Source organism: Coturnix japonica, chromosome 7, assembly GCF_054131305.1.
Source record: "Coturnix japonica strain WE chromosome 7, WE-NBRP24, whole genome shotgun sequence".
In the NCBI taxonomy this organism is placed as follows: domain Eukaryota; kingdom Metazoa; phylum Chordata; class Aves; order Galliformes; family Phasianidae; genus Coturnix; species Coturnix japonica.
Genome location: NC_140669.1, coordinates 32307561 through 32326631, shown reverse-complemented (window position 1 = coordinate 32326631; position 19071 = coordinate 32307561). Strand labels below are relative to the sequence as shown.

General features: G+C 50.8%; 1 protein-coding gene across 5 annotated transcripts in view; it reads right to left on the bottom strand.

Moving 5' to 3' along the window:
- SH3BP4 (SH3 domain binding protein 4) overlaps positions 1 to 16997 on the bottom strand; it is a 41807-nt gene extending 24810 nt beyond the window's left edge. The window contains exons 1-2 of one of the 5 annotated variants that reach the window (XM_085553627.1): positions 16820 to 16997; positions 16290 to 16539 (exon numbers count right to left, since the gene is read on the bottom strand). The gene's annotated coding sequence lies outside the window, so the exon portion shown is untranslated. Of the gene's footprint in view, positions 1 to 4654; positions 4821 to 5894; positions 7043 to 16289; positions 16540 to 16819 lie in introns of those variants that run through there. The other 4 variants (XM_085553626.1, XM_085553625.1, XM_085553628.1 and 1 more) reach the window with 4 other exon arrangements.
- Positions 16998 to 19071: the final 2074 nt, after the last annotated feature.

The following is a 19071-nucleotide window of genomic DNA, read 5'->3' as shown; positions in this document are numbered from 1 at the left end:
CCACCTCCACAGCCCACGTTGCCCATAAGATGCATTGCTGCTTCACCACGCTGGGGCTTCCCATCGTAGCCAGGCAGCCAGCAGCAGCAAGGCAAGCAGCTTTCCTGTAACACGAGATTAACTCCTTTCCCGAGCACATTTACATTTAAAACAGAGGTCAACACATGGGGTAAAGCTGCGACAGAGAGGTCACCCCCCACTGCACCCAAAGCACACAGAGGGGGTTAAACACTCGCCCTCCCCAGATCCCTGCATTCCTCTGTTCCAGCAGCATGCTGGGAGAAAGGTTTCTGCTCACTGTTTCCATGCCTGGTCATGTCCCTCACCCTGGCCTCAGTGCACATTTTAACAGCTCCTATTAATAGCCCAAGCAGGAGCTCCGGGAAGCACCAGCTGCTCTGGCCGGTCGCACCTCTGAGCTGCCACACGGCATCCATCCATCCATCCCTCTGTGCCCCAAATTCCTCCCTCCCCCAGCTCCTTGGTGGTCAAAGTGCTGAAACAAGTGCAGGAGCACAGCACTGCTCACCCACTGGCTGCAGCACAGGCCATCCATCGCTCCCAGTGACCTCCAGGCTCCTCAAGTTGAAGAGATTTCAGTCTCAGGCTTGCAAAAGGAGCTGGGTAATTAGGGGCAGTGGAGAGACAACACTCACCCAGCCCCGAGATCCACCACCAGGCTGTGGCACTGCACCAGCTGCAATGACAACACACCCACATCTCCACATGCTCCCCAGAAACAAACATCCCCCTTCCTGCAGGTATGGCAGTGTTAGGTTAGCACCGGTGCCAACAACCCCCTGCCCATGCCAACAGCACCCCTGAGGGTTGGAGACCGCAGCACACCCCTGAGGGGCTCGCAGGCATCCGTCTCTGTCCCCCAGCTAGAGCTGTGACCTCATTTCATGGGATTTAACCAAGCACTGCAAGAGTCCAGATGGACTGTCTGGCTAATTGAGTTAATTAAAGCGTTTTCTGCCACGATTAACTTTCAGGAACAGGGCTCGACGTTCTGTGTTTTGGAAAGGCTCCTTCTGAGCAGCTCGGTCACTCTCCAGGGAGCGCAGGGCCACACCTCAGCAGCAGCACAAAACAGGAGAACAATGACTTGGAAACTCGCACTGATTGCACAGGGCTGTTTCTCACCAGTGCTTTCAGACTCCTAAATAAATAAATAAATATAAATAAATCCAAACCCTTCATTTGTTTTTTCACCACCGAGCTGAACAGGACGTAGAAAATGAACAACGTCGCATCTAGAGGCCATGGGAACACATAGGCTACATGAGGTCTGCCCAGCAAACCATTTGGGGGATGGAGAAGTAAAGGACAGAGGAGATGGGGGAAGAGACCCATCACCCATGAGGGCACCCCCCCCTCATAATAGGGCAAAAAGCTCCAGGAACAAGCAGCACTGCCCGTAACTCCCAGGGCGATAAGCTGGTCAAGGCCAGTATGAACAAACACGCTGTCCTGCACAGAGATGCTTTGCTGACGGAGGTAATAATCATCTCCCAAGGACAGTAAATACTTTGTTTGTCTGCAGCCCCTGCCTGGAGATAACCAAACAACGCACACAATGGCCAAAAGAAAGGCTTTGCTTTGTGGCTGCTGTTTTTCTCTGTGCTCTGCAAAGCACTGAGGAGCTGCATCCTGGGACACTGGGATGGGAAAAATCCACCCTACCCAAGGAAGGTAGCTAGGCAGCTTTGGGCACCTGGGCTACGGAAGCTGCCCCTTGGGAACAGCAGGGGTTGGGCTAGGTGAGTTTTGGGGTCCATTCCAGTCTAAGCCATCAGAAAAGCATGCTCACATACAACGGTTGCAAGGGAGCTGCTGAGAGGAGGACTGTCAGGAAAGTGGCCACATAGCAAAGCTGGGAATCCAGCACTGGGAACACCGTGGCCATGCTATGGGTGTATTTAAGCCCAGTGGGATCAAAAGGAAGACCTCAGGAAGCACGGGGCCGGGACCCTGAGGTGGGCAGGGTCAGCTCCTGTGGCCATAAAGCTGCTCCCCACCCCATCCTGGAAACTGAGAGTTTGTCCTCTTTCTCAAAGCCACTTCTTCTCCACCCGAGCAAACAAAGTTAAGAGGACACAGGTAAGGAGATGCACCCACACGTCTTCTCTTTTTCCTAACCTCAAAACCTGAGGGACTGCAAAGCACCAGCTGCTCACAGACCAGGTGCTTTAAAAACTGTTCCTGTAGACTTCAAGAGCTTCACCCGCACCACAGGTGCAGCCACACACACCCCAAAAGATGCCAGCTGTAGTTCTTGCAAGGGGAAAAACCAGCACAGAGGGCACTGGGGCTGGGTTTTGCAGCTGGAAAATGCTCCTTATTGAGGCTGAAAGCAGCCCCACCCCAGTACTGCTAATCTGATCCCAGGTTTTCAATGCTGCGGCCAGGACAAGAGGGGCTGGCGAGTGGGAAAAGAAAGAAAGGAAATGCCACAGATGTGAGGACGCCTTTTCTGGCCGGGCAGAGCCTTGTTTTGTTTTCCCTCCCCGAAGTTAGCTGCCATTTGCTGGCAGGCGGATCCATTACGAAAAGAAAAAGTTTCTCTTTGTTCAGCTCCTGTAACCCCGCGCCCAGGAGACCCAACCCACAGAGCCGTGTGATGCTGGCAGCCGGCAGCTCGGTGCTCAGAGCCCGCACAGAACTCACTGGCAAGCTCGCAGCAGCAGGAACTGGTCTGTGAAATATCCCCTGCCTTACTTTTGCTCGCTGACCGCGCCAGGGGACGTGCCATTGTTCGGCTCCAAAAAGGCTTTTCTGTTCCTAAGGAAACAGCCGACCTCGTTTAAATAGGGCCACACGCACGCAGCGCCGTTCAGGCTGTGTCCCCTCAAAACCTCGTGCACAACGACCACGCACCCACCCAGCTATCACACATCTGGCTGGGCTCTGGGCAGAGCTCTACAGAAAGCTGTGGCCGTGCAGAGCTGGGCTGGGCTGAACCTCTCCCCCTGCTGTCTGACAGCCGTGTGTCACCATCCCTCTGATGTTCCCAGTTGTGTCTGGACGATGAGGTTAACACATGGGAGGTGAAAACAATGACTCAGCCGCCTTCCAGATCTTTGTTATAATTTATACAGCTTCCAGGCTACAAAGTTGCTCCCACATCCATCATTGCAACGGAGCATCAGCACGGGATGCTGCAGCAGCGAGCACACCCTGCATGGTGCTTTCTGCTGAAGGATGCAAAGCATCACCCCCACGGGGCAGGTGGAGCTGCTGCACCGTTCTGGCAGCACAGCACAAGAACACTGAGCCCCAGGGCTCCCGATTCACCTTCTATCAGCACTGCACTCGCCAACTGTTTGCTGATCCACACACCCAAAACACAAACCTCCCAACACCAGCGAGTCCAGTGCCAGACGGAGCCAAGAGGCAACCCTGAACCACATACACAAACCATAGGACAGAGTAGAGAGCAGTGCTCCCTCCCTGTCACCGTGGGTATAGATCACAGAACCACTCCAGCTGGAAAAGATCACTCAGGTCATTCAGCCCAACCCCAACCCACCCCACCATGCCCACTGACCATGTCCCTCAGTGCCACACGTACACATTTCCTGAACACCTCCAGGGATGGAGACAGTCACACCTCCCTGTGCAGCTGTGCCACTGCCTGACTGCTTTCACTGAGAACAAATAGCCCCTAATATCTAATCTGAACCTCACCTGGTGCAACTTCAAGCCATTACTTCTTGTCCTATTGCTGTTACCCAGCAGAAGAGGCCAACCCCACCTCACCACAACCTCTTCCCAGGCAGCTGCAGAGAGCAATGAGGTCTCCCCTCAGCCTCCTCTTCTCCACACTGAACAGCCCCAGTTCCTTCAGCCGCTCCCCATAAGACTTGTGCTCCAGACCAGCACAGCTCTGTCACCACTCTCTGTGCACACTCCAGGTCTCAGTGTCCTTCTTGCACTGAGGAACCCAACACTGAGCACAGCACTGAGGTGCAGCCTCACCAGAGCTGTATACGAGGGGGTGGTCACCTCCTGCTGGCTGCACTATTGCTGATACAAGCTGGGATGGCATCAGCTTTCTTGGCCACCTGGGCACACTGCTGGCTCGTGGTCAGAAGGCCAAGTCTCCGTGTTGGAAGGAAAGTAGCCTGCTAGGATGTGCTCGTGGCCACAGAGACCTGAAGCACAACTCACAGCCACAGAGCGAGCTCAGGCTGCAACTCACAGCTGAAGAAACCTCACAGCGTGGCAGTGAGCAGCAGGGCGGTCCTTGCATCTCTGCAAGACGTCCCTTCCAACTCGGGATATTCTACGGCTTTCTGAATGAAGCCACCAGCCCGGCACAGGGCCTCGGGTATTACTACAACCCCCCACACACACGGCACTACCAAAACCACCTCTGAAAGCAGCACCCGACCCGTCCGCAGAGCTCCAGCGCTGCTGGAACGAACCCGGAGAGGAGCGGAGCAGCGGGACCGCGGGGAGCAGCGCGCAGGTGGGCATCGCCCAAGCGGGAGCAAAACTTTGTCCAGCAGAGATGTGCACGGGACCCGCACTGCGAGCCGCACACACTCACACCCTGCACCCGTGCACGCCGGACAGACGCATCTCACGTGCATTTACACTGCGCGCACATAGAGTACAACACACCCGCGTACACAACGCGCACACTCACACGGCACTCCGCGCGGGGCCGCTCACCCGCAAACTCCGCTCTACCCACGGCGCTCACCTGCGGGCGGCGGAACCGAACCGAACCGATCCGAACCTCCGCTGCTGCCGCCGCCGCTCCCGGTTCGCGTTTCCCCGCCCGGCACCGGACAGCGCTCACCGCCCGCCCCGCGCAGCCCTGACGTCAAGGGGAGGGGCTGCAAGAGCGGGGCCCGGAGAAGGGTGAGGGGGGGTGGATTGCACGGCGAGTGTGTGCTGTGGGGTTGTAGTGCGCGATGGTTGCGCGGAGATGTTGGAGACCCTCGCGCAAGGGGCGGTCGTCGTGTAAAACGGGTTGTGGGAACCCCTCGTGCAAGGAGAAGTCTTCGTGTAAGGGGTGCTCATCGTGCAAAACGGGTGTGCAAATGGGTTGTGGGAACCCCTCGCGCAAAGGGCAGCCCTTGTGCAAGGGTGCTCATCGTGCAAAATGAGTGTGCAAATGGGTAACGGGAACCCCCTGGGTAAAGGGAAGTCCCTGTGCAAGGGGTGCTCCTCGTGTAAAATGGGCGTGTAAATGGATTGTGGGAACCCCTTGTGCTAGGGGAGGCTTTGTGCAAACTGGGTGTGCACTGGAGGTATGGGAGCTCCTTGTGCAAGGGTTAGGGCACCTGCATGATGCAGTCCTCATGCAAAGTGGGCATGCATAGGGGGTGAGAGAACCCCTCATGCAAGGAGCAGCCCTCGTGCAAAGCAAGCAGTTGTGCAAGGACTTGTGACACAGCCCTCATCCAGTGGGGTGACACCCAGGGCAGTGAATACAAGGATTCAAAGGAGGATGGTGGCACTGTACCTGGAGTCACGGCTCTGCAGTCTGGATTTCTGCGCCAGGCAAGGAATGGGAGGAAAACCCAACCTTCGTTTTTAATAAAGCAACAAGTTGTGCCACTGCCTGCTTTTTTTCTCTCCTTAATGGAGCATTCCCACTGAGGCTTTCTGGAGTTAAGTACAGCTCAGGATTCTGAGCTGACATGGCTCCAGCCCCGAGGCAGGGAGCCAAAGCCTGAACAGGGCGGGCTAACCGAGTGCTCACTGCCAGCACTGCCAACACAGGGCCTTGTCCGGCTACTGAGGGGGCTGCCTTGGGGAATGGTGGTGTTGGGAGGGGAAAGCAATGAGTTTGGGAAGGGTGCAGTGTGGGGTTGGGTGGATGCAGGGGATAGATGCAGTGTGTAGATGGATGCAGTGTGGGGATGGATGCAACTTACAGCAAAGCGATGGTGGCTGCGGAAACCACTGTGGGCATCTTAGTTGAAATACCACAGAAGTAGGGAGCAAAGCCTTGGAGCAGAGGAGGTCAGAGCAGAGTGTGAGGCACTGGTCTTCCTTCTGCACACCCTTGTTTTATTCTTGGGCAGGACCATGGTCCTGCTTGCAGCAATGAGTAAATTTCCTCTTCCTGGGCTTGGCTCCTCCTGCACCCGCGCTTCCAGGACGCGTTTTGGCAGTGAATCCAAGCGAGCTGCAAAACCACTTCAAAGTGACCTCGGGAGTTCATTTCTCTCTCATGGCTTTGGGAGGCTGGGGTTTATCAATGCATAGCTCCCCAGAGCTGGACAGCCCGGTTCTCTAGTTACAGTGGGGCAGTTTGATCTCACTTGCTGGTGGGAACCTTTCAACGGGCACCTGCTGCTGCAGGGTCTCACAGTTGCTGTGTTTCACACCATTTATCGCCCTGCTTTTCAAGCCTCTCCTTAAGTGAGTCAGTCTGTGTCAGGGGTAGATCACGCTGTCCTCTTCAGTCCCCAAAAGCCTGAATTTACCCATTCTGTCGCCCTTCCGAGCCCTCCATTCATTTGCACTCGTTTCAGTGATTTCCTGAATAGCTGAATTATTTGTGAGCCCTGAGACGTGGCTGTGGAGACCTCTGGATCATCTCAGGCCAGAGATAAAAGATGCCTTTGGGAGCAAAAGTGCTCATTCAGAAGAGCTGGATTCTGGGATGGGGGAGGCGGACGTGCATCACTCAGCAGCCCCGTGATCTTTCTGTGGTAAACCCACATCTCCAGGCAGCAAAGTGTTTGTTAGACTTCAGCACACTTGGAACTGCCTGCTTACATGAAAATGGGCAATTCACACTGATTAGATGCTGCCCATCCCCTCTCTGAGGATGCACATTGGACACAATGACAGTGGAGAAAGTCCAGCTGAGCCTTATGTTTGATCTACACTCACCCTCTTATAGTTTAAAACCATCACTCCTTGTCCTACTGCTACACCCCCTGACAAAGAGTTCCCCCCCCCCCCCCAGCTTTCCTGCAGGCTCCAAGTACTGGAAGGCTGCAGTGAGGTCTCCCCAGACCCTTCCCCAGGCTGAAAAAGTCCAGCTCCCTCAGCCTGCCTTCATAGGAGAGGTGCTCCAGCCCTCTGATCCTCCTCTGGACCTACTCCAACTGCTTCACATTCCTCCTGCACTGGGGGCCTTATGCTTGGACACAGTACTCCAGATAGGGCCTTACAAGGGCCAGATCTCTCCAATCTAGAGACAAGGATGTTGTGTAGGACAGTGTGGAAAGCTTTGTATGAGTCCCTATGGATGCCATCAGTTGCTCTTCTCTCATCTACCAACACTTGTGCCCCCAGGCACAGAATCATAGAACCATAGAGTCATAGAATGGTTTGTGTTGTAAGGGACCTCAAAGCCTGCTCAGTTCCAATCCCTGCCTTGGGCAGGGTTGCCATCCACTAGATCAGGTTGCCCAGGGTCCCCCATCCAACCTGGGCATCCATCCAGCTGGGGTCCAGCCTGGGCACACTGGAGCTCCCTGCCTGGTGGTGGAGCTGTCGCACCTTTAGCAAGGTGCCACTCACACTTCCCCCATCAGGGAGCGGTAGTGATGAGCAATTAAAGCCCACAGGATACCTCAATGAACTCAGGCTTTTACATTGGGCTGGAGATAACCTAGGAGGAATTCCATGCTAAAGTTCAGGTAAGACTTTCTCTGTCCATTTGCTCATGGCTTTTTTTTCCTTGACACAAAACCTGGCAATGTGGGATGTTGTCTCATTTTGGCTAAGCAGTGCGTAGAAGGGCTGATCCAGGACAACATCCCCATGACTGAGATACAAGAGCACATCTGTCTCTTTATGGGCAGGTTGTTGCTGGCTGCCAGGTGAGCAGGGCTCTTTGGATTTGCATCCTGTAAAAGGAGAGAGGTGAGCTCCAGAAATCCCCAACACAGCGTGTGCTTATGGGTGTCTGGATGCTGTACAGTCAGGGGACTCTGATTTACAGCTGGTATAAACTCAGTGAATGATTCAGACGAGATTTGTTTTGTATGTATGACTTCCCTGCAGGATTGATCTCATTTCAAAACCAATTACCCACCGAAGTGTGCCCCTGTCTTAGTAAATCTGGGAGGGAAGCACGGGGGGCTCATAGACATGCATTTCTGTGGCTTTCTGCTCCCCTTCCCAGTCCCTGCACAGAGCTCTTGGCTCTTGTGGGGTGAAGGTGAACACCCAACCAAGTAGTGATCGCTTCCTACTAATAACAGCTGTGTGAGGAAGTACACAAAGCAATTGACAAGGCTTCCTGTGTGCCTTTAAATTCTTTGGCTGATGGGATGAATGAACAACAGAAAGCAAAGAGGTGGGAGATAAGGGAAGCCCAGCCTTGTGCCGGAGGCGCTCCCCAGCCTCTGCTGTGCAAACCCTTTGGTGTTAATCACCCATTTCCAGCAAGCAGCATGCTTTTCCTTGTCAGATTTCCTCATCCTTCCACTCTGAGCCACTTTCATTGCCCCAGTCCCAACTGGCCAAACCCATTGGTAAGGCCAAACCCAATGGCAAGGTGACAGTCTCCAAGTTAATGCCACCATTCCCTGTGCAGACTTTCTCCTCCTCCCTGAGTCCGACTGCACAAAACAAACCAGCTTTTGTTCATGATGGATATTCTCCTGGCAACAGAATGACGGAAGCTGCACAAAAAGCCAGGGCTCAGTGACAGCTCTATCTACAGGCAACCACTGGGCTGAGTCTGCTTTATCATCTTTAGGGAAGAAGTGTCCAGCTAATGGGAAATCCCTGCTTTACAACTAAGCAGGACTTCAGGATGCCTTTCTGCGTCCCTCGGAGGCTCAAAACCATCCTTTCTCCTTTCTACCTAATTCCCCTTGTACATCTAAAGAGCACTGCATCTTCTTCAGGTCAGAGACGTGGGGAGCAACATGTGTCATCTCCTTGTTTCCAGTTCCTTCTAGACCTTTTCCACCTCTCACATAGTAGCGCGATAAAACAGGTGCCTGTTTCAGCCTCACTGAACCAGAGTGGCACACAGTAATTTCACATATTCGGTGGCAGGCAGCCTCATCCAGGATGTTTGCTGAGCTGCTGCATTAATCAATATGGTTAATTGAATCGGTGATTGCACCAACTTGTGCTAGGAACAGCTGTTTCCCATCATCAGCACCAATGAATGTGATGATCTGCCAGAGCTGCTGCCCACAGTCACTTCCACCTCAATGCAAGCAGCGTGACAGCCAGCTAGCATCACCAGCTCATGTCATCCTTCCCAGCACCGTGAGCCCCAGCTGCCACTGGATCCATTCTGGCCTGGAGGCTGGCTGTTGAGTTCTCCTGTCTCCCCCATAGGAATTCAGATTTGAACCCAAGGGATGAATGCACCTGATACAAACCTCATTTTCTGCAAGTTTGTCCCAGGGAAACCAGGTGCAAGTCTCTTTGTGCTGGATAAAAGCAGAGGATAAAACTGTGAACCCCTTTGGCTCCCAGCTGTCTGCTTAGGTTTAGGGCTTAGGTGTCAAGAGATACGGGAGAAATGGCAGTCCCAGGCCTTTAGGTGTGTGTGCAAACAGTAGTGAGGAATTAGCCCAGAAATTTAGGAGAGATCAGGCCCATAAATCACACGGTAATGAGAGCAAGGCCTGTCCAAGCACCTGCCCACTTAGCAGTGTCAGAGCAGCTGTCGGGGACATGTGAGGATGATTTATGGCTGCATTCTCTTCCCAAAGCTAATGCTGGGTGCCAAAGCTGTGCATCCCTGTGGCATCCCCCAGCTTCTCACCCTCCCACCTGCAGCCCTGGGTCCTGTCTGCCAGGCAGCATCCAGCCCATGACAGTCAGCACTTTGTCCTAGGCAGTTTTGCTCAGGCCAAAACCTTCACAACCACTCTGCCACAGCTGTGTCACACTTTCCCCATCTTGTACATCTAGCACAGCAACACAATTTGCCATCTTGGCCGTGTTTTGGGATATGGGGCTGTTTACCCAATACGAGATGCTGGAGATCTGATTTTGCATTGTATAGCATCTCCTGGATGCCAGAGCTGTGCAGATATTCTGTGCAGTAATTAATTAACAACTAATTAGCAATTAATGAAAATTCATCAAGAGATGTTTTCTCCTACCACCTCCAAGGCAAGGAAGCAGGGTCCCTCCCCAGGGAGGTGCAAACACATGCAAACCTCTCTTGCCTGTGCAGGGCACCCTCTGTTCCCATACCCCAAGGACACTGCAGTGGTGGCCAGGTCAGATGGTGCTTGGCACCGGTCACTGCCACCAGGCAGAGCCATGTCCTTGGGGTTATCACACACTAACAAGGGCAAAGGGTAACATGATGAATTAGACCATTGCAAAACGATGCTAAATGTCAGATGCACACCAGGTGCATCCACCACTGCCAGGTGCTCCTCAGCAGAGCTCTCCACACTTTGCCCAGTGTACAGCACTCCTAACAAAGGTTGTCTTGTGCAAGCCCTGCCTGGATGAGATTTAAGCCATCAGAGATAACTGCTCAGTTGTTTCTCACTTGGACCTCAGTACCTCCTCTTGCATGGTGAAATACACTTCCTTTCTGTAGCACCGGATTTGCTTTTCAATGCTTCATTATGTTTCAAGGTCACGGCATATCAAGCAGTTTGGTTGACTGCTCTGGAAAGAAACGAAGTCACAAGAATTTTTTGTTTAATAAATGCAAGCGCCAAGCCTGAATTGCTTTCTTGTAAGCATGAAAAAGAGAACAGGAAGCACTCGGGTTTACATTTTTCTTTCTTCTCTCTTTTATGAGTCCACAATTTGCATTTCTTTTCTATGGCGAAGTAATTCCAGGGTCTCAAGCATCCCTGGTTGACCCTGGGGGTTACTAAAGCAGATAGCTATGATGCAGATGGGATGTGCTGGTTGCATCCCAAAGAGCATCCTGAAGATGGAATGCTGTTTCCCTATGGCAGGACCCTTCCTGTGTGCCCCCTGTGCCTTCCTGGCATGGCATAGGAGCAGTAGGCTGGAGGAGGAGGCCTTTGGGTGCAACACTGCTCTGTTTGAAGTCAGCGGTGAATTTCCCCACTGGCTTTAGCCCAGGGTTTGGCAAATGTGCTGGAGGCCAGGTTAAGGACTTATCTGGAGCCTGTCTGATGGCGTCTTGTTCCCAGGTTGTTTGCAATATTAATTAGGGCTGCATTTTCCAGCTCTGTAGCTCCAATTTGCCACGCTGGAAGGAGCTGGGATGTGAAATTCCCCAGTGCCACACAAATGAAACAGGTTCTGCATTATTTTTGCCTCTGACAACACTCGCCCCTTACTCAGACCTGTCTCAGGCAATGCTGCAGCCCAGGGACCACATACCCAAATATACCTGACAACCTGTTTGCAGGGTTCCAGATGGGATGTTTGTGCAAATGCATTCCCCTCCACAAATCTCACTGTCTTGGCTCTCACTGCTTGCCTCGATTTAACCTCCCCAAACCTTCACCTCTCCTCTATTCCCACAGCCTGGTTCCTGCACAAGGTGAGGACCAAGCTGGCTGGCAGGCTGCAGTCCTCCCCAAGGAGCCTCCAGGCTAATGCCAATCAAATCCAACATAAGTGTGGAAATTCCAAGTCTATCCTGGCAACAGTTTATATCAAATGACATCTGCCTTGAGAAGACAGATCCCACAAATGCCTCAGCGAGGAAAAAAATTGAAAGAGAAGCTCATGCCTTATTAAACATCAGAAAGACCACACAGAGAGAGACACAAAAGTCCCTGATGTGAGAAAAGCATCTGTCAGGCCTTGTAGTCAACCTCGGATGCTGTACGAGTGGCTGTACCTTTCAAGCCAGCAAGTGTGCAATGCTCACCTTTGCCACTGCTGGTGCAAATGCATCATTGCTGGCATCTCCCTTCCTAATAACATGTGGATCTCATTCTGTTGCCCAATCGGTACCTGTGTGTGGTGAGAAATTCCTGAGGCTGGCAGCTCGCTGATGGGGCTGCAGCATATTCTCTGCTGTGACACGGGTGAAAGACAGAGTGGGGATGGAAGCCCCAAATCTGTGGCCGAATGAGTTTTTTGAGGCTTAGAGAATTAAAATGAGCAAGTAAACAAGGCGGGATGTTCCCCTGTGCACTCCAGAGCGTCTCAAATGCAGTGGAAAACACAATCAATAATTGAGTGAGAAGGCAAGGAGCGCTGAGCTTTCACAAAGCACAGCCTGAGCATCCAGTATTTATTTTCAGGCTTTAAATAATGCATCTGAAAATGCTTCTAACTGGATATATTAAGGCAAACAAATTTATGTCATGAAAAGTTAATGGATGAGAGCATCTCCAAAGGAAAATCCATCGTCACAGATATACCCCTCAGCTCATTGGCACGTTGGTTCTGTTCTTCCTCTTAAGGTAGGGGACAAGTCTTAATTTCTAATTAAGGAATCATTCACTATCAATTAGCCTGTATAAGTGGATTTCACTCTTGCTGCCGTGCTCTTGAAGTTAAATCACTTAAGCTCCTACATTCCCTCCTTGCTGCTGTACCTACAGCTGCCAGCAAAGCGGTGTGGTGCCAGGGGACCAGGGCCCGTCGTGCTTCTGTCACCAGTTTTCTTCTGATTTTTACCAAATTGGTTCATCTCTGTGGGTTAGCTTCCTCAGCAGACACATAGCAGAGCAGCAGCTACCATCAGCAGAAAGAAGAGGTAGAAAACAATCATAGAACCACTTACATCCTTCATGTCTGGGGTCTCTCATGGCATGAAGATGTGCTCCATACCCGGTGTGCTGGTCAGGGGCACCTCAGAGGGGATGTGGTACTCTGACAAGGGGAGTTAGCCCCGTTAAGGAGGGAATGAGCATATGGCTGGCTATTAGGAACAATTTCTTCTCATAAAGAGCGGTACTGCAGTGGTACAGCTGCCCATGGAGTGGTGGGGTCACATCCCTGGAGGTGCTCCATAACTGTGGGCATGTGGCACTGAGGGATGTGAGCAATGGGCATGGTGGGGTGGGCTGGGGTTTGACTTGGGGATCTGAGAGGTCTTTACCAACTTTTATGATCCTATGACTCTAAGATGAAGGGAACAAGGCTGACTGCTGCCAGCTCCCATACTGGTGTTTCTGACCACTGTACCCTCCAGCCTCAAATGGACATATATGCCAAGAGCTGTAGGAAGAGCCTTGGTCATGTCTGATGTGTTCACACAAGCATTTGTTTGCACACTGCTGGCAGACAAAGTATTTTCTTTTAAACTCATGGTGGCATTAATGATGGCATGTTTCCTCCCTACCTCATCCTTCAGCCTCCCCTTCAGCCTCCTCACTGTGGTGCCAAGCAGCCAGCCCTGGTGACACAGCTTTGATCCCAGAACGATGAGTCCCATCATGCCACACCATGTGGCCTCATCTGCATGGGGCCGATGTCCCCATCCCAACTGCTGCCCATTGGACATCCCCATGCTCCCCAAGGGCCTTGGGAACAGGCTGCTCAGCATGAGCTGCTGCTGCTACGCCAGGTTTCTCATTACAAAACCCAACAGATAAGATAAGAAAAGTTCATAACCTCTCATCACAGAACCAGATTTCTCATCTCCAGCACGGCATTCCTGTCTCTGATGTTTATTTGCTGTAATATCTCACATCCAGCAGTAGATGAATTGCCTCCACTGGGATTTCAAGTCAGTCAGATCAGAGGAAATTGGTTTTGATGGCTTTGTGATAGAAGCATCTCAGGACAAACTCACCCCCGGGGTCAGCAGAGATGCTGCAGGGCTGGATTTGGTGCTGGCTGGCCAAATATAAACCGGTAATGAAAAGCCTGGAAGCAGAATAACTTGGTTCCAGAACTATTCTCAGCAGAAAGGGGTGTTTTTGTCTACAGCACCTTCAGAGGGTAATGCAGGGAACAGAAGGACAGACAGGCTGGCTGTAAGCACATGAGGCTGTGTGGGGCTGCTGTCCCTTCTCCATGACTTCAAATGGCACAGAAACACAGCCTGAAAAATCACAAGCATAAGGCAGCCGTGCCCCAAGTGCTTCTGTGCAACCAGCAGCAGTGCTTTTGTCACTTATTTCTTCCTGGGTTTGGAGGAGGGAGGGCTGCAGAAACAAAGATGCACTTTTTATGCCACGCAGTCCTCAGTTCAAAGGGCTCTCACCTCACCAAGTGCACGTTCCCCATTCCTATCTGGTCAGAGCAGCTCTCTTGCTGGGACAAACAGGAAAGCACGGAGCACTGAACGGCTTTGATCGTAGCTTTTAACACACAGGGCTGTGCCTTACACTTGGGTGGTGAAGGCAGCATTGTAGTGGTTGGAGCTGGGCACTGGGGGAGGCCTCTGATGGAGCAGAAACCCTTTCAAGCCAGCCACAATGCTGGGGAAGGATGCATTTCACTTGTATCTCCAAGCCTGGCTTAGTACTGCAAGGGTTGAACTTAGGTGCTTACAAATCACTGACAATGACATCTAGAACTGGCAGATGAAGGAACCTGCATGCTTGTGGGACACCAAGCACCAAGGACTGGCCCAGCAGCAGGCAACATTAATCAGTGAAAGCCTCAACCTGGGGCTGTTAGCACAACTGAAGGAGGAAATGTTTCACTCAGAGGACAGTGAGGAGCTGGCACTGCTGCCCAGAACTGTGGAGTCCCATCCCTGGAGGATGGGGCCCTGTGCAGCCTGAGCTTGTGGGGGCAACCCTATACATGGCAGAGGTTGGGACTTGGATGGGCTTTAAGTACCTTCCAGCCCAAGCCATTCTATAATGTTGTGATTCTATGCGCCCAAATGCTTGCTTCTGCTTGATGGCCCCATCTTCATGCCTCACAAGAGCCACAGCTGAGCAGGAAAAGAGGTGCCATGCCCATGAGATGCATTCATTATTTAGCAGGAGGTACTTAAAGGAATTAAAAACACACACTAAGACATTTGGTTTCTCTGCAGATGGCTCTCCTGACTGAACAGAGGCAGATGGTTCTTTTTAGGTATATCAGAACATGCAAAACATTAGGTGGGACCAAACCAGTGATGTGAAAAGCCCATGACCACCATGCCCGTATCTCCCACCTGAGGCGCTTAACTTTGTGCTGTGCAACTGAAAAAAGCTGATATGGCTGATGCAGCAGCTGTGATGAAAATAGGTTATCACAAGTGTTTCTACAGTGCAATCTTATTTTGGAAGAAAAAACAGCACTTTAAAAGTATATCCGGAGTTACATCCCAGTGTCATAAAACTTCAGGAAAGAATAAATGCGGTAGGAAAATTGTTCCACTCTATCCTTTTTCTCCTTTTCAAGGCTAAATTTCATTCCTAGTTTTTGCCATCCATAATTCATCTGTGCAGACTTCCTTGAAATTTCTAGTAAATCATTTGTAAGGCCTGAGGCTTGCCAGTTTGCATGCAGATCAGTGGTACATTTTGCTCCACTATTACCCTATTTATTTGTTTTAGACTGCTTGAAAAGTCTGACCTACTTCAAGTCCAGAACAAGAAAATGATTAATGGTAAAGGGTGGTTTAGACCAGAACCATTTTGTAATAAGTAGAGTAAGGACTCATGGGCTTTCTGAATATGCTCGTTAAAACACATGTAAATGGTTATTGGTTATATAAATGTAATGTATATACATAAGTTGTACCTCACATATAAATTGGACCTCAGCCAGTGAGTCCAACAGCTGTGGGACAGGTTGGACCATGAGGACCACAGATCTAGGTCTGCTGGTGAACTTGCCCAGCTCCAGAAAGGAGTTATGACCCTTCATGGACAGGTAAGAATGGGATGTCCCTTGGAGACCTGGCAAATGTCATGAGGTGCCTTTGGGTCACCTTACCACATATGGTCCGATGGCTTTCAGAACATTTCCCTTTACCCAGCTCTAAAAAAACCCAGTTCAGCTCAATTATTTTACATCCCTGATCATCTCATCCTATTTGAAAGGCATTTTCATTAATCCCAAGGTTTCATAAAACAGTCTCAAGAGACAGCTGCCAGAGCTGTCAAACTCCAAACATCCCCTTAGCAATAAGCAGCCTCCCTCCTGCTACAGTGTCTGCTGCACCAGCCGTTGCTGAGCAGCAAGTTTAGGTCATCTGGGGGCAATTATATATTTTAAAGCATAGACTCAATCACCTCTGCTGATTAGTGGCATGCTTCAGTGGAGTTTTGAACTAATCTCCTATCGGTGCTCACGTCACTATCCACTACCCATAAAACTACTGGCTGTTGATCAAACCTGTTATCTCATTGACCATCTGAGTGCATTAAGCTCCAGAGATTTTTACCCAAAGCGTTGCTGTCTAAGGGTTGTGTGTTTTCATTCATCACATTGTTTGCATGACCTGAGGAGCCCGACTCACCACCATTTTGGCCACTTTGAAAACTCACCAGTGATTTGATCTGCTGGCAAATCTGCAGTCATACATTTTTATGGTGAGGAATGCTTTATCCTTGCAGTGTTCATGCGGTGTTTCCATCAAGCTGCATGCTGTCACTGAGATTGCCCTCTTCTTGTCTTGCTACTGCAAAGCTCCAGCATATCACCCATGATCTCTCAGTCTTTCAGAAGACACTGGACCCAAAAAAAGTCAGCTTACTTTACAACGTATGGGGAAAGACATCACGAGGCAGCTGTAACCTGAAACAAGTAGAAGTAATGTCTGAGGACTGCTGAGCATAGATCTTATTTACCTTAAACACCCCTATTAAAAAGGAAACTTATGGGATGGATATCTGATGTGCTAAGATGAGGGCCCAGTATGCAGGGTGCATACCTGGAAGAGCAAGACAGCTGTCCTGCTCTGCTATGAAGAAGTGCCCGCACACCCACAGCAGACAGGCTTTTCTAAAGCTGCTTTAAATCTCTTAGAATTACAAATCTCATTTACGCCCTTTCCCCCCCCTTGCACAGTATTTACCAGTGGAGGGATGCATTTACTCCAGCCCAGGCCTCATCACGTGGTTGCTTATTCCTGCTCCAGAATAAGCCTCATTCCTCCAGCACAGCATGACATCATCTCACAGACAGGGAATTGCAGCATGGAGCAAGAAGTCTGCACTGGAGCAGAGACTTGAATCTCATCCTCCAGCAACTCTGTGGTGCTGTGTTACTTTCTGTGCTCACTGTCAAGGTCCTAGAGATTACAGCGAGCCTGTAATTATCAGCTGCTCTTTGGTAACTTCAGTCATTTCACCCCAGATACTGCTCCTTTCCTGCAACAACATGGCACACAGAGGACAACTCCATCCTGGAGGACAACAGTCACTGTATGTGACTGCTCAGCCTGAAAAAGAAAAGACTGCAATGGGATCTTATCTTCGTTTATAAGTATCTAAATACAATAGGTGGTTATCCCACAGGCTGAGGCTTGGAGAGGGATGTAGGTGCTGCATTCCTGCCCTCTTTGCAGGGGTCCTTGTGGTGTGATGAGAGCTGCCATCTTCCATTTCTGCTATGGGAGCGTTCTTCCCAATGAGGACAAAATGCCTTTCCAACAGACTGAAGGGCAATTTTCAGTTGGTAAACATTCACTTTTCTCCTGGTGGTCCTGGAAATGGGATGCATTCATTGCTCAGTGTACGTGGGCGGACAGAGGAATGCAGAAGAAAATTGCAGTGGGGACCTGGGATCAAGAAAACTCATTCATTCCTGGCCACTGTACAACTGTGCAATCTGGATGCTTTTTGGTATGATTTATTCTAATCTGGTTTGGATCTGATACTGACAAAGTGGGAGGGGAAGATCATAAAACAGCTATTTTTCCAGCTTCGTTTTTGACTATGGTGTGATTTCCCAGGGCAGCTCTTTGTATGTATGACCCTGAGGGGAGGGTCAAGAAGGTTATTCCAGGGTGCTGCATGGATTTTGTGCCAAACATAACTTGAGCCTCGAAGTTTAGGTGAATCTGTTCTAATGACAGAAAACACCCAGGATAGAGAGGTTCTACATTGGCTTGATGAACAGCAGGATATTCACCTTGCTGTGAAAGGAGGCAAAGAGCGCTTTCCCACCCCTAAAAAACCACCCAGCTGTCGTGGTCTAAATGGAGGGATGAAGGATGAAGTGGGGTGGGGAAGTCAAATCCTTCTTGCTCTAGGAAAGACAAAAACCTCCCAAACAGCAAACTCCCCAGGAGCCACAGTATAGCTTTGAGGAGAGACTGAAAGGAGGGGCACATTCACACTATTTCCCCTCCTTCAGCATCCCTCCATTGATTCTTGATCCATGCCTGCATTCCCTGGATACCACAGGCTCATTAGGCTGCTGAAACCTTAAATACCTAAAGCAAACTAGAGCCAGAATAAACACAAAGACCCATTTGGGATCTCTTCCTACATGTCAGGGAAGGAAAAAAAGCACCCATCTGTTGCTTTGTCCTTGCCAAGAAGCCCCTTCATTCAGGTTTCAGATGGCACACCTCCTGCGGGGAGCACATTGCTACAGAAGGAGATGCCCCCCGTGCCCTGAAGGGAGAACATGAGGAACAAGAGGTTCTGCCATTCTGAATGCAGTGTTCCTTAGGCTACACGAACTGGAAAAGGATGGAGCAGACTCAGAAAAACGTGGAGTCAAAAGCAGCATATCTTAACTACTCCTTCTCGGCAGCTCCCTTTTATAATGCTAATATCCTGTGGAAAAATAGTGCCAAGAAATTGCTTGCATTCCACCCTGCAGCAACAAACCCTCAAGAGTCAACCCTGCTGACCCCGTGCATTTACCCCCAGCCTTTCATGCTGTGGCTTCTGCTGCATGGGTTCTCTTCCACCGTAAGTCAGCCCATAACCCCAACCCACCTCCTGCTTGCAGTTGCTTTGTGAACACGCTCAACTCTTTCCTCTCTTCCCACCACATATCTGAGCTCCTGGCATGACATTCTTGCAAGGAAAAAGGATTTGGTGGAATTTGCTGCCCCTGTGGGGTGCAGGCCTGATGTGCAGGGGTTGGTAATGGCCTAAGGCAGCTTAGGTTAGACCTGGCCCAGATGCTGGAGGAGGAGGATGGGCAAGGTAGCCCTTCTGCAGGCATCCTGCCTCGAGGCTACCAGCCTCCATCCAGAAGCTTTGAGCTGTCTGTGATCATTAGCTGAAGCCTGAGTTCCTTCCTGGTGAGCAATTAGCTCTAATTAACAATTAGATGGCTTCGATTGTATTCTAGTGAACTGGTGGGATG